Source organism: Nomia melanderi, chromosome 12, assembly GCF_051020985.1.
Source record: "Nomia melanderi isolate GNS246 chromosome 12, iyNomMela1, whole genome shotgun sequence".
Classification (NCBI taxonomy): domain Eukaryota; kingdom Metazoa; phylum Arthropoda; class Insecta; order Hymenoptera; family Halictidae; genus Nomia; species Nomia melanderi.
In genome coordinates, this window is record NC_135010.1 from 3317055 (window position 1) to 3341254 (window position 24200).

Below are 24200 nucleotides of genomic sequence, written 5' to 3' on the forward strand. Positions count from 1 at the left end.
TGAGCCTTGATTAATTTTAAGCCTTTCAACCGGCCGATTGGTTCGGTCTGTTATTCGCGAGACTCGACTATTGGCATGCGTTCGATAGATCAAGATGTTACGTTTCGCGGGAAGCAGGGGTACTGGAGTTCGATGAATGGTTCTTGGCTTTAGTTCCTTATGTGCAGGCTTTGTGATTTAACTGTGTAGGTGCCAAAGAAAAACTTTCAGGAAAAATACAGTTGTTTTGACAATATACGTTAACCCTCTATAGGCTGAACTTTTTTTTATGACTATGAGAAAATGTATGTAGTATAAAATTAACAAATATCAACCTGCAAATACAAATTAACGATGTATTCGATAGTTTTAATGGTTATATTAAAACGAATGTACCTTGTAATTTTGGAATTACAATGACGTTTGCTATGCAAAATTAAGTAAATCGATAAGATGACAACATATTGGTATGTGGCTTCAAAGTCACACGTGCCTATAAGGGTTAACTTACTTATCATTTTTAACCGTATGAGTGGCAAGCAGCGCAATAGCGCTTTTCGGTTACAGTGCCTAAAAATACCAGTCTATCCATATTAGAAATAAACAATGACTTTATTGTTTATTTCTAACACTAGATCTACCGAACATTTAATACGATTAATATGCAATTATTATAAAAATTGTTAGAATATTTTTTTTTCGATTTCTTCATATAGATATTCATTATAGTATTCAAGTAAAATTATTTATCTTCAACACTAAAATTATGGATAATTCATTAGAGTTAATATATAATCCTTATAAAAATTGTAACAATACATTTTTTTCGATTTTTTCTGACATTAGTTGTAGTATTTAAGTGAAACTATTCACCTTCAAAACTATTTCGGATGTTGGATATTTTTAAATATCAATAATTGCAAAATAAGAAAACTAAAACCTGCCATTCTGATGTGAGTGGTATGTACTTCTGATAGTAATATATAATTTTATACCTACATATAAATAATAATATCAAATGAATAACTGCAAATATGAAGCCAATGTATTACATTAAGATTGAAAACTAGATTGTAACAATGCTTCCAACGAATTTCAGTGAAATTAATATTTATTCGATTCACCTTTTATGTGCTCCTAAGAACATATGTACTAATTACATTATTATTAGCGTTTTAAAATTTTGTATGTATATAAAAACAAGAATGAATATTGTACAACGGTTCTCTATTTATACCAGCGCCACTATACATTACATGCAAACATATTTGACATTTATTTTTAGGCGACGATGTCCGGGAATCCCAGAACAATGTATTTAACAATCAAACAGTGGGATTATTTTTCAAAACATTAACATTTAATATAGATGAATACAACACAACCAATCGTCGTACAGAACATATCATCTAAATATACACCAGTTAAAGTAGCACTAATTACAGTTTATACGTGTTTTACCAAAATTGCGACTATTTAATTCATAACTCATCAAGGTTTATTACTATTTTATTATGAAGGTTCGAGTTTGGTTGCATTTGACACACTCGCGAACGCTATAAATGCATAAAACCCACGATCTATTCATGCAGATATAAAACGAAATTTCCATGCAATAAAATTGCACTTTTGACGTCACTTTTAATTTATTAATTAGAACGCGTGAGTCACGTTTTATGTCAGTCTTTTCTTCGATATGACTCTATCGTAAAAACTAACCTGCCTCACGCGCGTCATTGTTAATAGATCATCATAGTCAAGAATGAATTTTAATTCTTATTAATTTAATAACGGAACTAAAATCACAATTTTGTAATTGATAATTCTCGTCTTATTTTGGCTTGTAAAGTCACCCATTGCAATATATACTACGTAATCGAACATCCTGTACACACGTGTTCACACGTCTATTAACGTGTTAACCGGGTGACTTTTTAATCACCATTCTTCAAAGACGTACAATTGAATACGAATAAAAATGATTTGCAATAATTTAAGCCGTGATATATGTATAAATGATCTTAGTTGTGTTGGTAGCAATTCTGAGATGTCATTAAAAGAAACATTTTTAGGGAAATCAATATGGAAAAGATAAAGGAGTATGCAAAAACGGATTTAACCGCTGAAAAACTACTCCTGTACATACAGGGAGTGTCTAAATAACATATTAAACAAATGAGAGGTTTTTAAAAAAGTAAGAAAAAAATATACAATAACAATTTTTTTGTCTGATGTTTAATTTTCAAGAAAATCGAATTTGAACTTTCAATATGTGTGTATTGTTATATTGTTTGTAAACAATACCTACAATACGTATGTAATCTCAAATGTTTATCAATTCACTTTTTTATTGTTAATTAAAAAAAATTTAGTAGAATATACTAATTGTTTTATTAAACTGAGTTTTGTATCGGAGATATTGCTTCATAAATAGCAGTCGATCAAATAAAAATATTGAAAACTATTTAATAACAGTGCAATGTTCTTTTCATAATTTATTTATTCACTGTTATCATAAATAAATCCAAAAGTATCTCGTGAAGATTTATGATTTCGTTATATGTGTAAATGTTTATTTATTTACATTTACAACCGTATTTCATGTTATTTAAATTTTTGAAATTTATAATATTGTTTTACTGATTTGTGATACTTTTTTAAAGTGTATGTTGCGTGCTCTCCAAGTGTCTTGGCGAAAATATAACGGAGAAGGTGCATCTCGCCGTACAAAGCTGATGGTTTTGAGTTACAACGCACTACGGTCAAAGGTTAATCGGTTAATCAGATGATGTTTCATAAGGAACAGTACAGTAGAAAAAACAAAAGTGCTGAACAGTTATAATGCAGATCTAAAAACAAGTGTATTTTTGCATTATTATTTCTATTCGAATGCACATTAATAGTGCCATTGACATTTGTTCTCATGTACCTCCATACACAGTACAGAAATGTTCCATTATAATTAATTTCCTTTTAATAATTAAATTAATCAAGAGACATAAGCTAAACTCAAGTCAAATGCCATGTTATTTCCCATTTATACAATTTTAGTAAATTAAGATCAACGTAAAAAGAATGAAATTGTATAAAAGTTTTTGCCCTATTCTTTCTTGGGGACCTTTATAAGCTATAAATTCATAAAAATCCTCAGTCTGATAATTAATAATAAAGGAACACCCCGTATATTTATAGGGATCAATTAAAATCATTGAATGAGTCACGTCATCCCATAATCTATTTTTAATTAATGCTTAGACTATGAATTTTGTACATTTATAGCTATTTATACGAGTGTATAAGATGGTAATAACGGAAACGGTTTAGAGAAAACTTAATTAGATTTTTATATCATTTTTAATTTCACGTAACTATCGACAGAGGAAACAGGTTTCTCTCTGATTCTCGCTTATGTAAAATAATGTAACAAGAGCAATATTTGCATAAAAATCTACAGTCTAGCAATGATGTTTACATTTTACTAAGGAATGATCGACGAAGTAACCTTCGAAAGAAGAATAAAAGTGACCCAGATATATCACATTATCATAAGAAAGAAATTGTGCACTATGTGGGATTAAAACCTATACAAATTAGTACATACAAATCGTTCGAAATAAATATTAATGTTTCCGAATTTGAAATTAATTTTGACTGATCAGGTAAATTTAAACTAGACGATCATTATACTTATGTATATCAAGTTCTGAATTCACATGAAATTAACAAGTGCATGCTTGGTGTGAGTTTGCTTGTCATGAGAATTTAATGAAGAAGAAAAGGTTAGATATATTAAATTACTTCATGTTCACATGCACCAGTGAAGTGCATTCATCAATAACATTATTATTTAACTCGTGAATATTCAGAGTGTGAGTATACTTCGTGCTAATAAAGCTGGCGATATTGTTAACACACTCCTTCGATCTTTATCTGGTTCTCGGCGCAACTGATTGGTTGATTTCACCGCTCGAAATTTAATAATTATTACGTCCAACTATAGTATTCACGTGTAACATCATACTGGGCCGAGTCGTAAATAACTTTCATTTCTGCCTCTTATTTTTATTTCTAGCGAACGCAATTGCAGAATATTTTTTATTTATTATATATTCTTCTTTGTTATGCAATGTATCATATTATTATTCAGCTGAAGAATTTTTGTTATTACCTTTCCATTGAATTTTTTTATCTCCAACGAAAGTTATTTTTGAGTTAACTTAATAGAGTATTTAAAATACTTCGAAATTACTGTTTTTTAAAAATAATTTTAAATAGTCAGAAATTGTTTCTTCGGTTTGTTATTACATATATAATTTTTGCAATTAATATTAGCACTTTTAGAATAAATTAAGATTACATTATTAAGATATAAAATAATTTTTAATTTACATTTAGGAAACATTTTTTAATTACATTATTGACACACTTTTATGTTTTATGCATACAATTACTGAAAAGTAGGAATGTTTTTTGACAGATTTATAGTAGACATTGACAGTAATAGTATAGATATTGAATATATATTATTTTAATCAGTCGGTTCAAAATAAAATAATAACATACTGAATTAATTTTTTTCTCCTATCACAGAAGCATAAAATTACTATAGGTTACACTGAACATATCTTATATAAATAATAATATATTTGAAAAAATTCCATAAAGTACCGAAAATATAATAAAAAATATAAATAAAATATATTTGTTAGTCCAACCTTTAAAACCACGAATCTACACAAATAACAAAGAACCTCGGTATTTTTTGAGAAAGAAAGACAACACGCTTAAAATCATTTAACCTCTTGCCATATCACAACGTGCCAGATTCGAGGTGAAACTTTTAAACAAAATTTAACAAACATATTACTCAAGTCTTTCGAATTAAAATTAAACATTATCCTTCTGTTATCAATAAACGGTTTAAATATTTTTCTTTTTGTTAGGTATTAATGATATTCACAATGTAAAACTTCTTTCGACAAAATGGTGAAACTATTTATTTTAAAAATCATTCCGAATAATTAACACTGTTCAAACATCAATAATTGCAAAATAAAAAAATTAAAACCCATAATTTTGACGGTAGTTCCAGTGTTGACATAATTTAATCCGATATTACAAAACGAAGGGTAGAAAATAAAATTTGTAGTTCCAAGGCAGATACATACTTCAAAGTAAACGAATACGTAGAATATGCCTAGAATTTTTCACCTTTTCCAATAAATTATTAATGCCAAAGTAGTTGTATTACAATCGACGAAGAAATCATAGGGCAAGGGGTTAAGTGGAGTCAATGCTCATTATGTTCCTCGCTTAAGATGAAATGCAGTAAGCAATTTTTCATGTCTCTACTAATTGACGCGTATGTATTCAAGCCAAATCAACCGGAAAAATTTCACAAATGTAATTTCCGTCGACTCTTTTGTTTACAAAGAAAGTTGAACCCGGCGATCGTGAATTTCGGTGTGCAATCCGAATGTCGTGTACTTTTTACCGTGTTCCTGGCAAGCCTTTATGTCTGCTCCACATGAAAGCGTCGGGCGAAAGTTTCACAGAGTCAACGGCCTTCGAGCGAGCCCGACAACGCTTGTTACACGCGGGTATTTACTTGTTACCTTTTTTATTACATCCATCTGTACTATTCCTTTCTTCCATATTACCTTATTTGTAATTTCGTTTCCGACATAATTAAGCGGCACTGCGACGCATAGAACATTTCAAATGTCTGTGATTCGTTCTGACATGTTCTAGAAAATTAAAACGTTTCTATTCCAATTTGTAACCGTTTTAATTTGCTCGTTGTGTTACAAACTACTATTTTTTATGTTACAAATATTATATTGTTTAATTCTCTTATTTCTGCACCAGAAAAGTTGTTTATATTACAAATCACTATTTTTTTATATTATAAGATGTTCTAGTATTTAACCCTAATCAGACCACGATGTGACTTTGAGTCACATTTGAACTTTTTACTTAAATTCTTTGATTATTTCATATTGCATTTCCAAAAGTTTTTTTGTGTTTTTAAAATTTGGTCCTTATAAGCAAAAACAATAACATTTTAATCATTCCTTTTATTCTCATAAGTGACTGAGAGTCACATCGTGGTATGATTCGCTATAAAAACACGTGGTACGATTAGGGTTAAATACTCCTATTTCGCACTAAAAACATCTTTTTATATTACAAATTATTCTACTATTTAAATACTTCTAGCCTTCGTTAAAAAATTTGTTTACACTAAAAATTACAGTCTTCATATTAAAAACATTATATTATTTAAATATTATCTTACATCAAAAAAGTATGTTTCTTCAAGTTCGAAAGGGTTGAAACAAATCACTTAACACTTTGCCTTAGAAATTCATTAAATACCTTTCTTGCTTTTATAAGACACAATTTTTAATTGAATCTGTTAATTAAGCTCAATTAAAGTAAATGAAAGAGGTTATAGTTTCTCTTTGGACGGTTGCCAAAGTGTTAATACGCAGTTTACACTACAGTGTCCTTTTGAACCATTTCTTTGCATTAAAACCAATGACGTAATTCTCACGCGCACGCAGAGAGATTTTAATAATACATTTTCCCGCTGATATTACCCTCGATTGTTCCCAGCTTCTTCTCAGCGGTCGCTGAAAATGGGCTAAGTTCCGAACTTTTGTCCCTGTCTTCTCTCAAGCAGTTCCCGTCTGACGACGAGGACATCCGAGCTCGGGTCTTTATAGATCTGAAATGACGCAAATGTGCGGCGGTCGAGTTTTCAGCGGGCAGATCGCGAATTTTCAGTCACGTTGCTCTCGCAACCGGCGTTTTAGCATACAATCGTGGGAGGTTCCGGGCGCTGGGCTACGCTCCATTTCCCTTTGTCTCATCTTCCTTTCTTTTCCGCCTTTTCTCCATCTCTCTCCCGACCACCGAGATAATTAACCTGCGGACGAAACCCGCCATCACTTTTTTCCACATATACCGCTTTTCCCGTTTCTCTCGTTTCTTTCTTTTTTCCTTTTTATCTCTTTCGCTCTTGTCGTGAAGCAAACCAGCCATTTTCACGCGAAATAATATGACGATGCGCTGCGACGCATATTGCCGCTATCATAAGGAAATCTGAGAAAGAAAATTACAACAAGTACAAAAAACTTCATGTTTTAGCATTCTGTAATAAGACACAGAAAAAATACTGTAAAATAATATATGAAATATAATAAAACTTACGTATGAAAGAATAAATTACACAGATGTGGTGTTGATATTGAATAACTCTTTGACTACGACAGAATTTTGCGTCAATGCGTATTTCTAAGAAAATGTATTGAAACCACGAAAACACTGAATAGAACCAAATTAAACTAATCTAAAATAATCATGTTTATATAATATATAATTAACGGAAGATGTAACTGTTGAATTAGAGTTCACTTACATCAGATCTAAGCGTGCTTTGCTGCAATTGCTGTAACATTTTACGAGCGCCTATCACTGTCAATGGTACACCGAAATCAAATTTTTCAAGCGCCTTTAGGCGCTAATAATACCCAAGGAGTTAATTATTTTATGCAGTATGATAGTATTTAAAGGGTTGAATGCATAAAGCTATTTCACAATTTTCACAATGATCAATTGTTTCTCTTCTTGTCTTTTGAGATAAATAAACGACACAACGTTTCTCAGCTTTTCTTGATGAAGTTGATATTATCACTACTGAAAAATGTTGTTCTGTAAATCTTCGTGGCAATTATAGGTACTTTGTAATTGTTCGTGTTTTTTTTTGGCATATTTATTGTTTTTATATTATTTTCAATATAAAAACTCAATTCTCTTGTGATAATGAAAATATAGCTTGTTGAAAAATATACCTGGACATCTGAAATATCGAAATTTTATAAGAAAAAAATCAGCAGTGTTTATTGAACATCTAGGCAACTGTGCTCGGTCACGCTCTCTTGATGCGCGAATATCGTGAGATTTCGTCGGAGTGTGGCTGGACTAATCAAAGACTGAGGAAAGTTCTTGCGGCTGCTAGAAAAAGTGTTAAACGACTCCCCCCCCCCCCCCAGAGATCTGTCTGGGAAATGCTTTGTTCCTTTTCTTGATACTCGGTTAATTGTACAACTGTATTATATTACTTATGAGTTATGATATCGTTACCAATACTGTGTCGTATCTTTTTCTGCCTGTACTCATCATCAGCATTCTAATAGTTACAGGCACACCTCGACTAAACGAGTCACTATCAATTCTTCTTTTCGTATAAATTTGTGTATAAGGATTTAAATTTCGTTTAAATTTGTATATTCCTTAATTAAATAATTCAAAAAAAATATTTTGAAAGTAGTGTAAATTTAAGTAGTTATTTTCTCATAATCAGATATACTTCCTTTAATTAGATCGTTGCACATGGAATGGATACTAGATATTATATAACGATTTCATATTAAATTTCCTAACTTTTGTTACGCAAATCAGGGCTATTAAAATTGTTTTGCCGAAGTATTACAATCAGCAACCGTAGAAAAATTTAAAGAAATTTCTATTATATTTAATAAGATCTTTCATATTGTTAACACAGGAAATAGTTTTCACTTAAATTATTTATTTTACTTATTTTATACAAATATGAATTTGTTTTAATATTCATAATTGAATAATAACAATGACATTTGATATTTATTTTTAATTGCATTGGATTATATTATTAGCTTTGTATATGTTTTTTGTATATCACGTTATTTAGAACTGATCGATGCATGTCATTTCCGAACAAAAATGTGTTCAAACTGTTATATCCTTAAAATGGTCTAATCAATAAAATGTTTTGATGGCTTACTTTCATTTAAACGTGATATGAGAATTGCAATACTGTATGTAAATACACATAAGCATATTTTAAAATTATCTGCCATTTTGTAAGTGATGAAAATATTCCAACAAAAGTATATCTGCATTCAAGCAACATATTATAATGTCTGAATATATTATTACATGAAAGCTAAATGAAGTAATAATGAACAAACTACCAAGAAAAATACTGATTATATGAATAAACAATAAGTTAAACTTTATATCTCCAGAATAATAGCTAATAGTTTCAACCTGGCCAAAGGTAAATACATTTTCTGTCTTTCTTAAAGTAAGGTAAATCTACCAATAATTTAACTAGGTAAATCTATAAGGACAGCATATTTATATTATGAATATAATTATTATGTGTACATACATTAATTGTACATATTAATTTAATATGTATATTTTTGTATATTCCTACATATTAAGCAACAGTTTACTAAATGTAGTAATATATTAATTACTAGTATAATGTGTATATATATAATTAGATATAACATATAATGTTTATGTTTACATTTACTGTTACGTTCACCAACATACTGGTTAATTCTTGGTACATTTACCTCACACACCCACGCCAAATCTCAAAACAAAATCCGTACATTCACGTTTTGTTAATTTAATGCTTACTTGACTTTTTAAATGACGAGTTGGTACATAATTTCTTGGCGTTATTAACTCCGCGAAGGATCCGTTCACGAGCGTTATACCCGACGCGGAATTAAGGATACTATCTCGACGCGTGAATTTTGTATTATCAGGCGGACATTAAAGAGAAAGTTCGCGCGAGGAGTAATTCATATTTTTATCCTAACAGAGTGTCCATTAACTCGATTTAATCCTTTCACTATGAACGAGATCCGTTTAAACGATTTCCGTTAGGAATGTAGTTTCTTCCACGTTGGTAAATAAGAAAAACTGAAGAGAACCCTTGCAAATATGAAACAAAATAAACACAAAAAATCGTGTGAGTAGTTTTAACACTAACACTATCAGACGGATCAAAATCACTCATTCCTGATTTCCTCCTTTCGTAATTATTAAAAAGATAACGACTGCTTCTTTGAGAAAGTATCAAAGAAATTGATTTATCACTACACAATCTGAATTCTAAATCAATTAAAGTCTCAATAAATGCAATCTTGAAGTTTCTAAAGAGGAATTTCAAACAGTCAATTTAATAGCTCGATAGTTTGAGTGTTAAAATCGTCGTTTGCTGACCATCTAAGAAATAGTGCAATTGAAATGTATCTCGCTAGCAAAGATCGTCGATAATAATTCATTTTGTTAATGTATCTTTCCGAAATAAATTTTTAACGTGTTGAGTACGGTAGACGATTATCCCAAAAAACATGAATAATAATGGCAGAAAGACAATAAATTGAAACGTAATATTGATACTCGTTCGACTGTTTGTTCAACCTGTTCGACTTCGGCTTTCATTCTGTCCTCGAGTGTGCTTCGAGTTCTCGCGTCTTGCCATGCGACTGGTTGAGTATATAAAGTGTGTGTTAATAACTAAGCTTATCGTAAGTAGACTGCGAAATTTTATGCAAATTCGATACATTAAAATATTATTTTCTTCGCCGATAGCTTCAGTGAGTGAAAAATAAAGTCATATTTTCTGACGATTTCAGTGTGCGATAAGTGCATACCTATTCACACTTTAATCGTGAGTTGGTGTGCTCGATCACTTAAATCGAAATTATATTACTCCTTGAACTCGTGGAATTGCGATTTAGACGTAACTGGGTACTTGCTTCTATAATATCACTACTATAATTTATTAATATATATTTCTGTAATACTAACTTGTGCCTTAATCGTAACGCAATGTTGTTTATAATGTACTAAGTATATTGGGTTAGTCGAAAAATTCTGCCGTTTTTCCTGGTGAAGTCGAATAACAATATTTAGCGTATTTAATTAAGATTGATAAAATGTGTGCTGCTGAAGTTATTCGATAAGTTTCTAAACAAAAATTATATATGTTGTATTAAATATTAATCTGAAAGATTTTTCTAGTCTATCTAATAGAAAATGTTTGTTTATGGAATTCTCCAAGAACAAAATGGATTTGCCATTATATCACATAATATTTGTTTCATACGAAAATGAGAAAATGAAACAAAATTCTATCTTCAGAATGAAATTAAATTACTAGCGTTTCGCGAAACAGATAACTTTTATCACTATTTTTGTCTTTTGATAAGAGATAATATAATGAAATCTGTTAAATTACTTATTATAATAGAATAAATAATTTAATGTAATCTAGAAAAATCATATACACACCGTTAAATCAATTTTGTAATTATTATAAAAAGAGTCGAAAAGTTAATCGAGGAAAACTGATTAAATTTAGAAACATAAAAAAGTTGTTCGACACCTTCAGTAAAAAGAAATGTTAAACTGACACTACTATGGTACAAAGTGTCACGAAGCGTTACATATGTTAATCCAATTTAAAAACGTAATCAAAGCCACGAGTTATCGCGTGAAACAGTGTCTAATAATTTTATCTGCTTCAGTTATTCAAACGACTGTTAATTACTTGACATGAATATAAATTTTTATAAATAAAATGATAATATTTTTCCACATTTTCATAGTTGAAAAAGAGGAAAGAACCTAAAATGTATACATTTCGCATTGTGCTGTTTCCTTCTGACACATTTCTTACAATATCAAGTGCCGTTTGCCGATCCAAAGCACGTTCGAGGTCACCTGAATTTTACGAGTACATGTCTCGTTTCACGGAAAACGCAAAATTGGAGGTCAGCCTTTGCCAGCGTTGTTACAATGCAACAGGAGGACAGCTGAATTAATTCCCCATGATAAATGAGATTCATATTTATTAATTTATTCATATAATTTTTATTTTTTAATTCATGACAATCGTAATATGTATATGTAGTTAACAGTATGTACGAGGTTTAATACAAAATTCCTTTTTAAGGAAACTTTTCCTCGTGTATATATGCAGTTTTTAAATGATTCTTGACCATTTTCTTAGTGTGTCGTCTAACCACAAATAGCAGTAATTATCTGCATTCCTATAATACTTTTCAGACATGTTTGTTAAAATAGTACACGACCTTTATAGGCTTGGATTACTCAATTATTACTTATGTAAACGAACATTTCTTTTAAAATATCGTTTTGCTTATACTCATGCACTAGTAATATTCATTGATTTTTATTGACGAAGGTAGTATCGAAGTTTTGTTTACAGTTAATACTTATAAAAAGAGTCAAAAAAATATAATATCTTGGGATTGTAACTTATTAATAATCATTGGAAGATTTGATATACAAAAGGGCTAAACATACTGGACAATTGAATTTACATAATTTGTAATCTTAAGCAATCTAATCTGCTCTATATCATATAATTCTAATCTACATCATATAATCATGAGTATTTACATTTCATTTTCAATCTTGAAATATTTGTAAATATTATCAAGGATAGCTTTGATAAGTATATTATATACAAATACGTGTTTAGGACACAAAACTCGTGTTCAAGAAATTGTCGAGAATATTTTAAAATTCGAATCTCTCAGTGATTCATCTGTCGTTTGATGAAGGTCAGACATAATGTATTCATCTCGGTATTCATAAGAATCTACGGAATTGGAAGAACATCCCAGAAGGCTCTTAAAAATATTTATTAAACTTTTCAGAATTTTGCTTCTGTATAAGTTTCCTTTTTGGCAAGTTTTTTAAAACACGATCTTCCTTCTCTTCCTAAATCTCTCCTCTCTGATCAAGTTGAATCAGAAATGTTTTTTTTTCGTTTTTTCATATCTGTTTGTATTAAAGTCAGCTAACTACTGTAGATATTATCATCTTTTTCCTTATTATTTATTAATTTTTTAAAATTTATGGCAGTTTTAACTTTTGACACACCATATAAGCTGAAAAATAAATTTTCCGTTAACCTATAAAAACTTACAGTAATAAAATTAAATAAATATTCAAGACATAACTCAAAGCGAAGTGAATATATAAACAGGATTGTTTTATTGGAAGATAATAATTTAAATGTTGTTCGATATGCTTTTTCTTTTTATGTCCTATGTAATGAAAAGTAAGGAAATCATCGAATTTTATATAATGTAAAAATTTACTTTCGTTTTACTATTTAACTTTTACTTAATTCAATTTAGAATATTAGTAATATATAAGAATAAACATTTAATTTAAGATTTAACAATTATTACATTGTATTGTATTATATAATTATTCAGTAAATAGAATACAGTGTTATGTTAATGAAAACGTCAAAGTTAAATTATAATACTTTATAATTTAGTAGATTTTATATTAATTGTAACTTTACGTGTCAAATAATCAGAAAATTAGGACAGCATGATGTTTATTTGTTATAGTTTTTGATAAATAAAATACAACTATTGATGAATTTAAGAATATTTCCAAGAAAAAATTACTAAGTCGTAATTAATCATTTTATCTCATTAAATGTAACATGTTGCCTGATATGAGTAACCACATGTTTGACTAATCGTTTAGTTATTCGTTTGTCCAATCAATTTTTTGTGAAGCGAAAAGGTTACTTGCCTCTTGCCAATTCCTTTTGCTATGCATACGTAGGTCCCATACCTTCTGTATTCAATAGTCACACAAATTAGTGCACCTATTTGGATAATGAAAGACGCAAGTGTTCGTGCAGTACAAATTTTGATATATATATATATATATAAAGTATCAAGTATTTGAAATGATATAATATTTCATACGGTTACATACATTCAGGAAAAATATTGTAACATGAACAATTCGATAATGAAAGAAAACTGACATACTATTAAGCAGAATAAAATAAGTCTATCTGACGTAAACAATTAATCAATTGATTTAATATGTTAAAGGCAGAACTATATAAATATCTTTTCATTGAATAATTAATGCCTGCTGATTGTCATGCATTTATGTCGTGTGAAATGGAAAAAACAGAAATAATGGAATTATGAATTTTTATATAAATTTTCCGTATCATTATATACCTATGGTCTAGTAATTAATAGAAATAATTCCGCGTTTGTTTTGTACAAATACTGTTGTCCTTCAGTGTACACATATATTATAATTCAGCTTCATAATTGTTCATATTTACATACTTATGAATTAATACATATTTTCTCTGGCTAGCCGCGTTCTTTTTAAAAGATAAAGATTGGAAAAGTTTCTCGAATTTAAATTTCGAGGCTAATGCATTAATACGCTGACCCCATGACTTACAATTTCTTCAGTTCATTGCGACTGTGCCTAATTCGATATTACCGGGCCAGAGGTTAATACGTGTAGTAAATTTCTTACGAGTAACCACAGTAAATATTTCATAACAAATGGCATCGAAATATTTCGATCGATGAACAATTAGCGAATGTCTTAAAGAATGCTTTAACCCCTTGCCTCATAGTAACGCGTCAGACTTGAGAAGACTTGCACAAGTATAAATATTATTGGATTCTCTTGAATTTAAATTACATATTATTTGTCTGTTATTAATTATTATACTTTAGAGGCATGAACATAGAATATACTTAAATTTTTTTTCAATAATATATTAATAACAAAGTAAGTGCATCGATCATAGTAGAAATTAATCGTAAGGCAAGGGGTTAACACTAGAGCTACCAAGCGTTTAATACGATTTATATTTAATTTTTATAAAAATTGTAACAATAGATGTTTCTTCTGTTTCTTCGGATATTCATTATAGTATTCAAGTGGAACCATTTATTTTTTAAACAATTTCGAACATTTAGCACTTTTAACGCTAAAACTGCAACTATTTGAAATTCTTCTATAGATACTTCAACAGTGCATCTATTCAGTGCATCTATTATCTTTTTAATCATTAACCTACTTTTTAAAGGATAAATTAACTAAAAATAGGGAAATATATAAATAAATGTCAGAAAATCTAAATATTTCTAAGAATTATAAGCGATTGGGCAACTTTACAGCTGACATGTATGTTTTAATAATACATAATAAAGTAAAAAATGTTAAAAAACCTATGTTTGTTAAACTAACAAAGCTATCAGATATCAATAATCACTGAATAAGAAAACTGAAGTTCGTCACTTCGATGAGTGCGGTAGTTCTAGTGTTAAACCGGTTTTCCATAAATTAACGAGATTTCGTGAACTACGAGGCATGGAAAAGGAAACGATTACAAGGATGAACGAGGGTAAGCGGAAAAGTTGGTAAATACACGGCTTGCTGAATTTCGAGCCCAAGGCTTCCAGCTCGCACATCAGAGCGGACTGAACCGTACAAATCGTCTATGTTTTTGCCCGGTTAACTTATCTTACCGGAAATTACGGCTTTCAACGGAAGTCTTGCGGTCAGTCTGGTACGAAACGTTGCACAAGTTCTCCTTTCCTTAGAATTCCGCTTGTCGTTGTATCCTCGTTTGAAACCGAGAACGTTGGACAGAAATAGAAATGGTCTATGAAGAGTGTTCCTGGATGGTCGTATTGTAATTAGATTTTAAGCAAACTCTAATTAGTAGATCTAGATACGGTTATAGCGTATTTTGACTAGATCGTTATGCAAAATAAGACTTTCTTGATGCGGTTTAGGGAAACTGTAGTTGAACAGAAGTTTGCTATTTTTGTCGATGGTTTAACGTTGAACTGAAGACGTACATTCAATGTAAATACATTTATAATGTAGCAGGCAAACTGTGACATTAGAATTAAAAGGAAGATCTTAATAAATATAATCATTTAAAGTGATTTCTTTTAAGAAATTGCTGATTTTCATTTAACTTCTTCTCTTATGATTTGTTCTAAAGCTGAGCCTGTGATAAGTACTTTATTGTTAATCATTTCTTAGTAGACAAAAAATGTAAATTCATTATAGTCGTATGGTTTTTTGTAAAAATTCAATGTTTATAAGTCCAATATAATATTTGCTTACGATTCATACAAGCTTCCAAAAGAGAAACATTCAAGTAGAGTGTGTGTCATCTGAATAAGATCATTTGAATAAGTCCTTCAGTCTTGAAGGTAGAAAGGAACGTTTGATTCAAACGCTGTTTGATTCCAGAAGTGTCATATGAAAAACAAAACATTTTCTTAAATTGGATACGTCTGGAAAACTTGAAGATCAACTTCACTTATTTAAAATTAAGTCATGTTCTTGAATATCTGCAATTGTAGCTCCTTTTGGGACAACTTTCATGGACTAGGGTTGTTTGGCTCTTAATCTATAATATTATGTAAGACTCGTGAGGAAGGTCTCAAGTGGAAGTTAACAGAAATAAGTGTCAAAAAAATTGAATGAGTTCAAATGAGGTATTATTTGTCTATTATTAATGTTTATGCTTTCAAGAAAACGTAGATGTAGATGAATATGAAATTCTTCTTTGTTTCTAGTTTGATGACAAAGTAATTCTAGCAAACGTTGTTATGAATGAAATCATAGGGCAAGGGGTGAAGGATAAATAAGGTCAAAGACATAGAACATTGTGAAAAATGAAAATTTATTTTACATATTTTTACAAAACAATATTGTTGAAACTGTTAGTCCTTTTGTCAGAGTTTTCTTAGTACTCACAATGCAGTATAAATTACAGTATTAACACTAACAAAGCTTTATTTAGATTTTTAGTTGAGAAAAAAGATTCTTTTTAATATAACATAAATAGATATTATCTTGGATAGTTTCAAACACTTTTTTCGTTTACTTTTTTCGTTTACTTTTTTCGTTTGAAATATAAAGAAATAGTTCTTTTTTTTAGTTTAAAATATAAGAAAAGGAATTATGCATTTTACACATGATACCATATTATACGAAAAAGAAATAAATCTGTATAACCTTGATTTATAGTGAAAGTGGTTAGGATATGAGGAACGTACTACGCTCGAACAGAGGATTTCCTGACTGCATTTGTCTGTTTCGTTTTTCTTGTATCAACGTGATAAAGATGTTTAAAAATACCAACAGTGTCGGCAAAATATAACGAATGCCGGTTAAAAAGGGAATGTGTGAAGTCAGTGAGATAAATTTCTCAGCAGCAGTGATTATAAATCTACACGCAACTATAAGGTACATACATAGCTTGTACGCAAAACTGGTATCAGACAAAACAAGATTTTGTGAATTTTACATCCTCATAAATTTCATGCCTTCCACGTTCGTCTCCATTAAGAATTATATGACACAGATTTTAAAAACCGTATATCATAAATGATGACTGAAGAAACTTTAAAATAATAATATTTCTTTGAAGAAAATTCTATTCACTAAAGAAGCATCGTTCATTAATCACAGCCTAACAATTTACAAATTATCTTACTTCTCTGCAAATGATCTTCAATGGTTCAGAAAGATTGTTACATAAAAAGAATCAAATTATCAAGTGGATAATCCTTTAATTAGATTACTAGTTATATTTTACTAATAAGATATTGAATGAAATGAACTTGAAATATTCTTACAATAAAATTACTTAACTTAATAAAAATTATTTCTCGAATGCTCAGCACATTCTGCACGTAGAATAACCGAGAAGTCGAGAGACTGTAAACGGTCAGTGTGAACATCAGACTTAAAACATTAAATTGTTTTTTACCAAGAAAATGAAAAGAAAATGCTGATTGTGAAGCATTCACTATAAGAAAAATATGTGGGAACGCATAAATACAAAGAGCTTGTGCTGCAATCAACCACCACATGTGTCATTGCGTAACGTAGTCAGTGGGTGAACGATTCAGACGTTTCCTTTCTGTGGCTGGTTATCACGTCGAACATTTGTTGTAACAAAGTGTAGGTTACTTCCATTTTAAACATCTCGCTTAAAATAAGTATTTAAAATAAGTTATAGAAAGGAGGTTCATTTTAAAGAAAATTAAAAATACTTCAAAAATAAAGTATAAATAATTGAAAAATGTTTTATTTATTTTCCTTTTGTCTAATTCACATGACATAACACAAATTGTATTGTTAGAGGTACTGGAAAATATTTTTCATATTTTAAACTATTCAATTTTAGTATCTCGAATCTAAGCTAAAAAGTTTTGATTTACTTTTGTTTTGTCTGATTCATATGGCATAACGCAAATTTTACTGTTAGGAATGCTAGAAAATATTTTCGTATTTTAAATTCTTCAATTTTGGTACCTCGAATCTGAGTTAAAAAGTTTTTGCAAACAGGAAATAAGGAAGATGTTTTAAAAATGAGAAAAAGTCATTGAAAATGTCAGCGAGTGTGTCATTGATGATATGTAGATGATGATTGACAGTTTCTTATTTTCTCGCAAAGTTTTATGATAGAAACGAAAAGACTTTCTAGCGCTTCTAATATTCACTAGAAGTTTGCGAGATCCCGAAATTGTCAGGATCCCAATGGTCTGGACGTGGCGGGTTCCCGAAAATTTCGAGTTCGCAAGAGTGATCGAGATTCCGGGGAATGATCAAGATTCCTGAGAATGATCGAGATTCTTGAGAAAGTTCAAGATTCCCGAGAATGTTCGCGATTTCCACTGGAAACCACAGTTCAATCTTATAACGGAGTTTCTGGAAATGTCTAAAAGGTCGAAAATTCGAAACTAAAGTATGTCTGAAAACAGTTTTTCGCTTATTCGCAATTGGAAAAGATGTTGAGAGGGTGGTAGAGAGTCACATTTAAATGGGACATACCTATATGTAATTATAATAAGATTGGATCATAGTAATATAGTAAAAAAATCAAAACAGCACTTACAATTTTCTAAGTATAAAAATCTTTTAAAAAATTATTTATTTCATTCATTTGTCTACGTATTGTTAAGGAATTCGGAAACGAGAAGACTAACAAACGACTGACGTAAAACAAAAATTGCGTTTCGAGAAGCTCATTAGAAAACAGATGTGGACAGTTTGTAACGTGGCTTAGTTAACAGTATGCGAAAGAGATAATTATTCTAATAATGCGTGCATTAGGTGCTCATTTACGTAAAACGCTCATGTTTCGACAGTAATTGTTCATTTTCAAGCGTACAAAGTCGAAGGAATAGGCGCACGTGTAAACCGTACACGTGTTTATCGTTTCGTTTGAAAAAGAACGGACAAAGACAATGTCGTACACACAGGAAGATCACGTCTATTTATAATCAAAGAAAACTCACCCGAGAAAATGTTGCGATTAACGTATCTAATCAGCCCGTAAATAGACGCTTCCTCGAAGCTGTTCGTTTAAAATCCACGGTTTACTATATTCCTGAGATTTCGGTGTATCATTGAAAACTTAATGGTTTACGCTCATAATTTTGCAACTTCATGCACGATAAGTGAAATTATGTAAATATGCTCCGATGAAAGTTAAAAATAATATTCGATGATAATGTAGAATAAAATGTTAGATAGAACGTTGTCTGCTCTCTTTTACATCCTGTGATCGTGAATGGAAAATGTGTTGGTATTGAAAATTTGGTAAAACTCAAGTCGTTACGATTTTAAAATAAGACTTTCATCTACCGTCATTAATTTCTCTGGAATTTGCAATTTTCTGATATTTATGATATTACTTAATGATTAATTGCAGTTTAATTAATAGTCAATTAGAATTTAATTAATAATTAATCGCAGTTTAATTAATGTGTAATAATTAATTGAACGGATAGTATTGATTAAGAGTTAATCCTGTTTTTTATGTAGAATTTTAAATATCAGTGTATTCTAGAAACGTCTTTGCGAAAGTATGTTTGCAGTGAAACTGTTTTTATTTCGAGCTTTGCAGCTAGAAAACCAATCAGCGTGATTTCGTAAAAAACAACAGTGGATGCCGTTGTAAAACAAACATAAAATTGTTTGCTTTCGATTTAATAGATTCTGACGAAACGTGTAATTCTCGCGTAACGCGTTAGAATAAAGACACAGTGAAAGTATAATTTAATGCATGGCTGAATGTGGATTGGGAAAAAGATATAATTGTTTTCCAAGTTTTGTAAAGGTTTCAGGTCTGTGTCAATTATTTTCGATGAATTAAACAATAATGTATTGAAGAGAATGGTAAGATCATCAAAGATGTTATTAACGTATTATATTATATCATCTTGTAAATAATACAAACCTTGTATAGTTTGTAGTTTGTATATTGCATAATGTAAAATAAGGCAAAAAAAATTATGTTTGTCTTAATTTTGAAAAGTAAAATAAGTAGACAGTATTATACGTTATAAAAGGAAAATTTTTCTCCCTTTTTTCTTTGAATCTTAGCCACTGATTACTATATCAATTCTATTTTCGTTAATTAGTTAATTTGTATTGTCAAAGCCAACTAAATTCAATAACTTGAAATACTTTTCAAGAATATTTAAAATATTTATTTAAAACTGTATGATATGTTCTTCGTGCGTACTTCATTTTTTGGTTACAAATGGAGTTATAACATATTATAATGGTTATAACCATTATAATTATTATATCCATTGTAATGGTTGGCAGTTCGTTTTTCTTGCACTACAGTGTGTATTATTGAAGTTTATTTTAAAACGACAGGCAGCTGTTATTTCGTAACAACAAAACATTAGAATAAATAAAGTTTAAATGTAACCATGAATAATATGAAATATGTGTCAATTAACAATTTAAAAATTGCTGTCACAAATGTAATAAAGAAAGGATTTAATGAAACTCTTTGATATTCTCTTAACTAAAATCATTCAACAATTATTACATAGAACAAATTAATTTGTCTTTTCATCAGCATTGTGTGCTGAATGTATGTATTTTCACCATGCGAATTAAGCAATAATTGTACACTTGTGCACTGAGTTGAGAACACAATGACTCTTCGACTGCTATTATTAGATATATAATATGCTGGTGTCTTTTTAACATTTCACAGACAATTAATTTTTAAAGAGAGGTACTATTGTAGTCATTGTAAAGGTAATATCGTGACAATAGTATTTACTGAAACGTTTACCTTTCGTTGTCATTTGTTGAATTAATCATTCAATCTTATTAACATATTTTGTATCATTAAACTATTACAACCGCTACATATCTATTACTATTTCACAGAAAAGCGTGTTTAAAATTTCACCTGATAAGTCGAACTAAGAACGACAGTCACTAAAATCCCTATAACTTCATTAACTTACAAAGTTGTGCAATTTTCTTTTAGGTCTACATTCTTTAAGCAGCAATTAAACGCGAAATGAAAAAAGAAGAAATAAATTTGTTTTTTAAATTGGAATCCTTCCTTAACACGTTAAGCGCCATGTCAATCACTGGTGACTGACGCTTCTGAATGACTAAAAAACAATCGTAACATACAAGACAACCGATGTGAAATAAAAATGTTTAATAAGGCAACTAAGTTGATAATAGTGTAACGCAAACGTTGCAACGCCAAACAATTCATAATTATTCCTACTTTTCTTTGCTACAAAAGACAAACTTTATGGGAAAACGCTTAAGATTTTCGTGGCGCTTAACGTGTTAACCCTGCAATGACGTTTGATGAGTATTCTCATCATAAAAAAATGACCACCTTTCCGTAATGACAAAAATTGTCGACATGTGAAAAATTAATTACCAATTAAGCACTGATAATAGCGTAATGTGAGTATCGTAACACCAAATCATTAATAATTATTTCCAATACTGTTCGCCCTTGTTATGAAAGTGTAAGTATTACTATATAAAACGCTCGAACTTCTCGTGGCAGTCAACGTGTTAATCAACAATGACAAACGTGATTATGTTGGATAATTAGAGTATAAGTTTTCGATTTTTTTAACACTGAAACTATCAGAGGGATCAAAATGACCAATACCTGAGATCTTTTCTTTGTAATTATTAAAACAGATGTTTCTCTAAGAAATGATTGAAGAAGTTGATTTAGCAATACGAAAACTGAATTGTATAAAAAACTTCAGTGTCTGCTATGTCACTTATTCTTTCGTAGTAAAGTTAAGAAGGAAAAATTATTAATTATTTGCATCACAATTCTTATGTTATACCATCACCTAGTTATTTACACCAAGGCACATTTTTATTCGACATTAGTTATCTTACAAATAGTATTTGTTTTCGATTAATATGGAAACTTTGGTTATCGGTGATCATCGTGGCAGAGTAAGTGTTAATTAAATTCCTTCGGGTCATCCGGAAAGTACCCAGTTAAAAGGTTAACACAGTTCAACGGTATTATGGAAGTCGAAGAACGCTCCTAGCGGAAAATTTTCGCGCCCGTTCGGTGAATCTCGCGGCTCATACTTTAAATTCGCTGAACAGGAGCGCCGACTGTTATCGTGAAGTATGTTCGGACAACAACGCGTCCTGGTTGCGTTACGTTTGTCACATATTTATCGTTCGTGTGCTGCGCGAGCGGAAGCATGGCCGTCGCGACACGACCACGGCGTAAAATCTAGAAGGACGCTCGAAAAATATAAATATATACCTTACGTTATTTTTTCACCCTCTGGTTACGTGTTCACGTGTGTTATTGACAACGATAGAACTCGCAGAAACGAGACCAATTCGACTAGGAAAGCATCTTCAGTGTTTATCGTGAGCTACTGTGTTTATACACACAACCATAATCCGCTTAAATATTTATTTATTCCGGAAATAAAAGTGTGTTGTTACTACTTTGTCAATTGGTGATTATTTAGTATAAAATATTTGTTTAAAAAGTATAAAAGTCAGAAGAGTTTAGAGAAGTTTGATGATCTTTCAGAAATTGAATAGAATAACATCTTAACCTGTTAACTGTGGAATTTAGTTTGAAATCTCTCGTTGTGCGCGGAGCACATCAAATACAGAGCAAATGCATCTATAATATATTCTAACGAAAAACTAAAGCAAAACAAAGAAGAATTACACATTTATCTGAAAACATGAATAATTTATCGTTGAAAGAATTAGTATCATTCTGATTTTAAGATGACGTATATACTCGTCGAACACAGTTCACTGGTTAAACAAATTATAGACAATTTATTAGTTGAATGGAAATATCAGTATATTTAATGACACCATTTGCCTGGGTTAATTCTTAAAACCCTTTGTACTGGAAAATTAATTCTCAGTCGCCACTAAATTTAATACAGTAACATGATGAAGTTTCATATTTAATCTTAAGCTTCATATAATGTATTGATATGTGAAATAATGAAATAAGATAATTGTGTTTCTTAATTTACGAAACACAATTAACTAGCTCATAATCGAAAAAATCAGTATCATTTCGTGTTTTAAGATGACGTGTATACTCGTTGAATGCAGTTAACTGGTTAAATATTTATTTATTCTGCGGAAAAACTGTGTTGTTAATACTTTATCTGTTGGTAATAATTTAAGTTGGTATGTCATTGTCGTTATTATTTAATGAAAAATTATTAAGCCTATTTAAACTGGTACAGTCCTTATTGAGATTGTCAGTAGACTTGCAATAAAGTGTTCCATAAATACGAGGAGTAGTTCCAACGGGATAAAAATTATATAATAACATTTTAATCTGATAAAATAGAAGTCCGCAATTCTCGTTGTGTATCTCTGAATTCGTAAGATCTATTTTGATCTATATCTACACGTGTGAATTATACGATTCATTTTTCATGTTTTTGACCACTTAAACAATTTTGAAATGAAACGATTTGTAAAGAATAACATTGTCGTTCCATAAAAAATCTATGAATGATTACAATTTCATTCAGTTTCAATTTCTACTCAGTTTCTGTTGTAAATGAAGATTAGACATGAAGGTAATTCACCTGTGTCGCAACATTGTTAGACCGTAAAAGATTAATACAGTATTGTAACGTCCATCTTTATTTATCTTAGTGAATATAATCCAATATGTAAAATGGGCGCTTTAATATGTGTATAGATCAAGGTCTGTATACATACTCGAAAGATTAAACGACATAGTGTTACGAAATATCTGTCAAATAGTTACTCTAATATTTCCACTATTTGCATAAATAATATGGGGTCATCGTATAATATCAGTGTCGCTTCTACTTTTAATGTCAACTTAAAGTTATCGATCAACTAAATTTTCATCGATGATTTGCCAGTGAAATGTCTTGATTTCAATATGTAAATATTGGGAGGGGAACACCTGTGACTAAAACTGGTTGAATTAATCGCTCGTCTTTTGAAATGGACTTAAGACTTGTTTCGACAAGCCTCATTTACTTATGGAGCCTTCGAACGTGTTTTATTTAAATACCGTAAAACTTTGAATTTATTCTACGTAACGGAAAAATGAATAAAAATTCGTGATGTAATTCACGATAAATGGATCGATTACAATATGAAAACTTTAATATTATTTTACATCTAAAATGTTTAATATTTAGAACTAAGAGAGAATTATTATAAACACAACATAT

At 30.1% G+C, this 24200-nt stretch overlaps 1 protein-coding gene across 6 annotated transcripts in view; it reads left to right on the forward strand.

The window, feature by feature from the left end:
- Nucleotides 1-24200, forward strand: part of LOC116426304 (uncharacterized) — a 175396-nt gene that overhangs the window by 82699 nt on the left and 68497 nt on the right. The window contains exon 1 of one of the 6 annotated variants that reach the window (XM_031975091.2): nt 22139-22463. The exons of 3 other annotated variants lie outside the window; for them this stretch is intronic. The gene's annotated coding sequence lies outside the window, so the exon portion shown is untranslated. Of the gene's footprint in view, nt 1-22138; nt 22464-24200 lie in introns of those variants that run through there. 2 more of the 6 variants (XM_031975097.2, XM_031975094.2) reach the window with 2 other exon arrangements.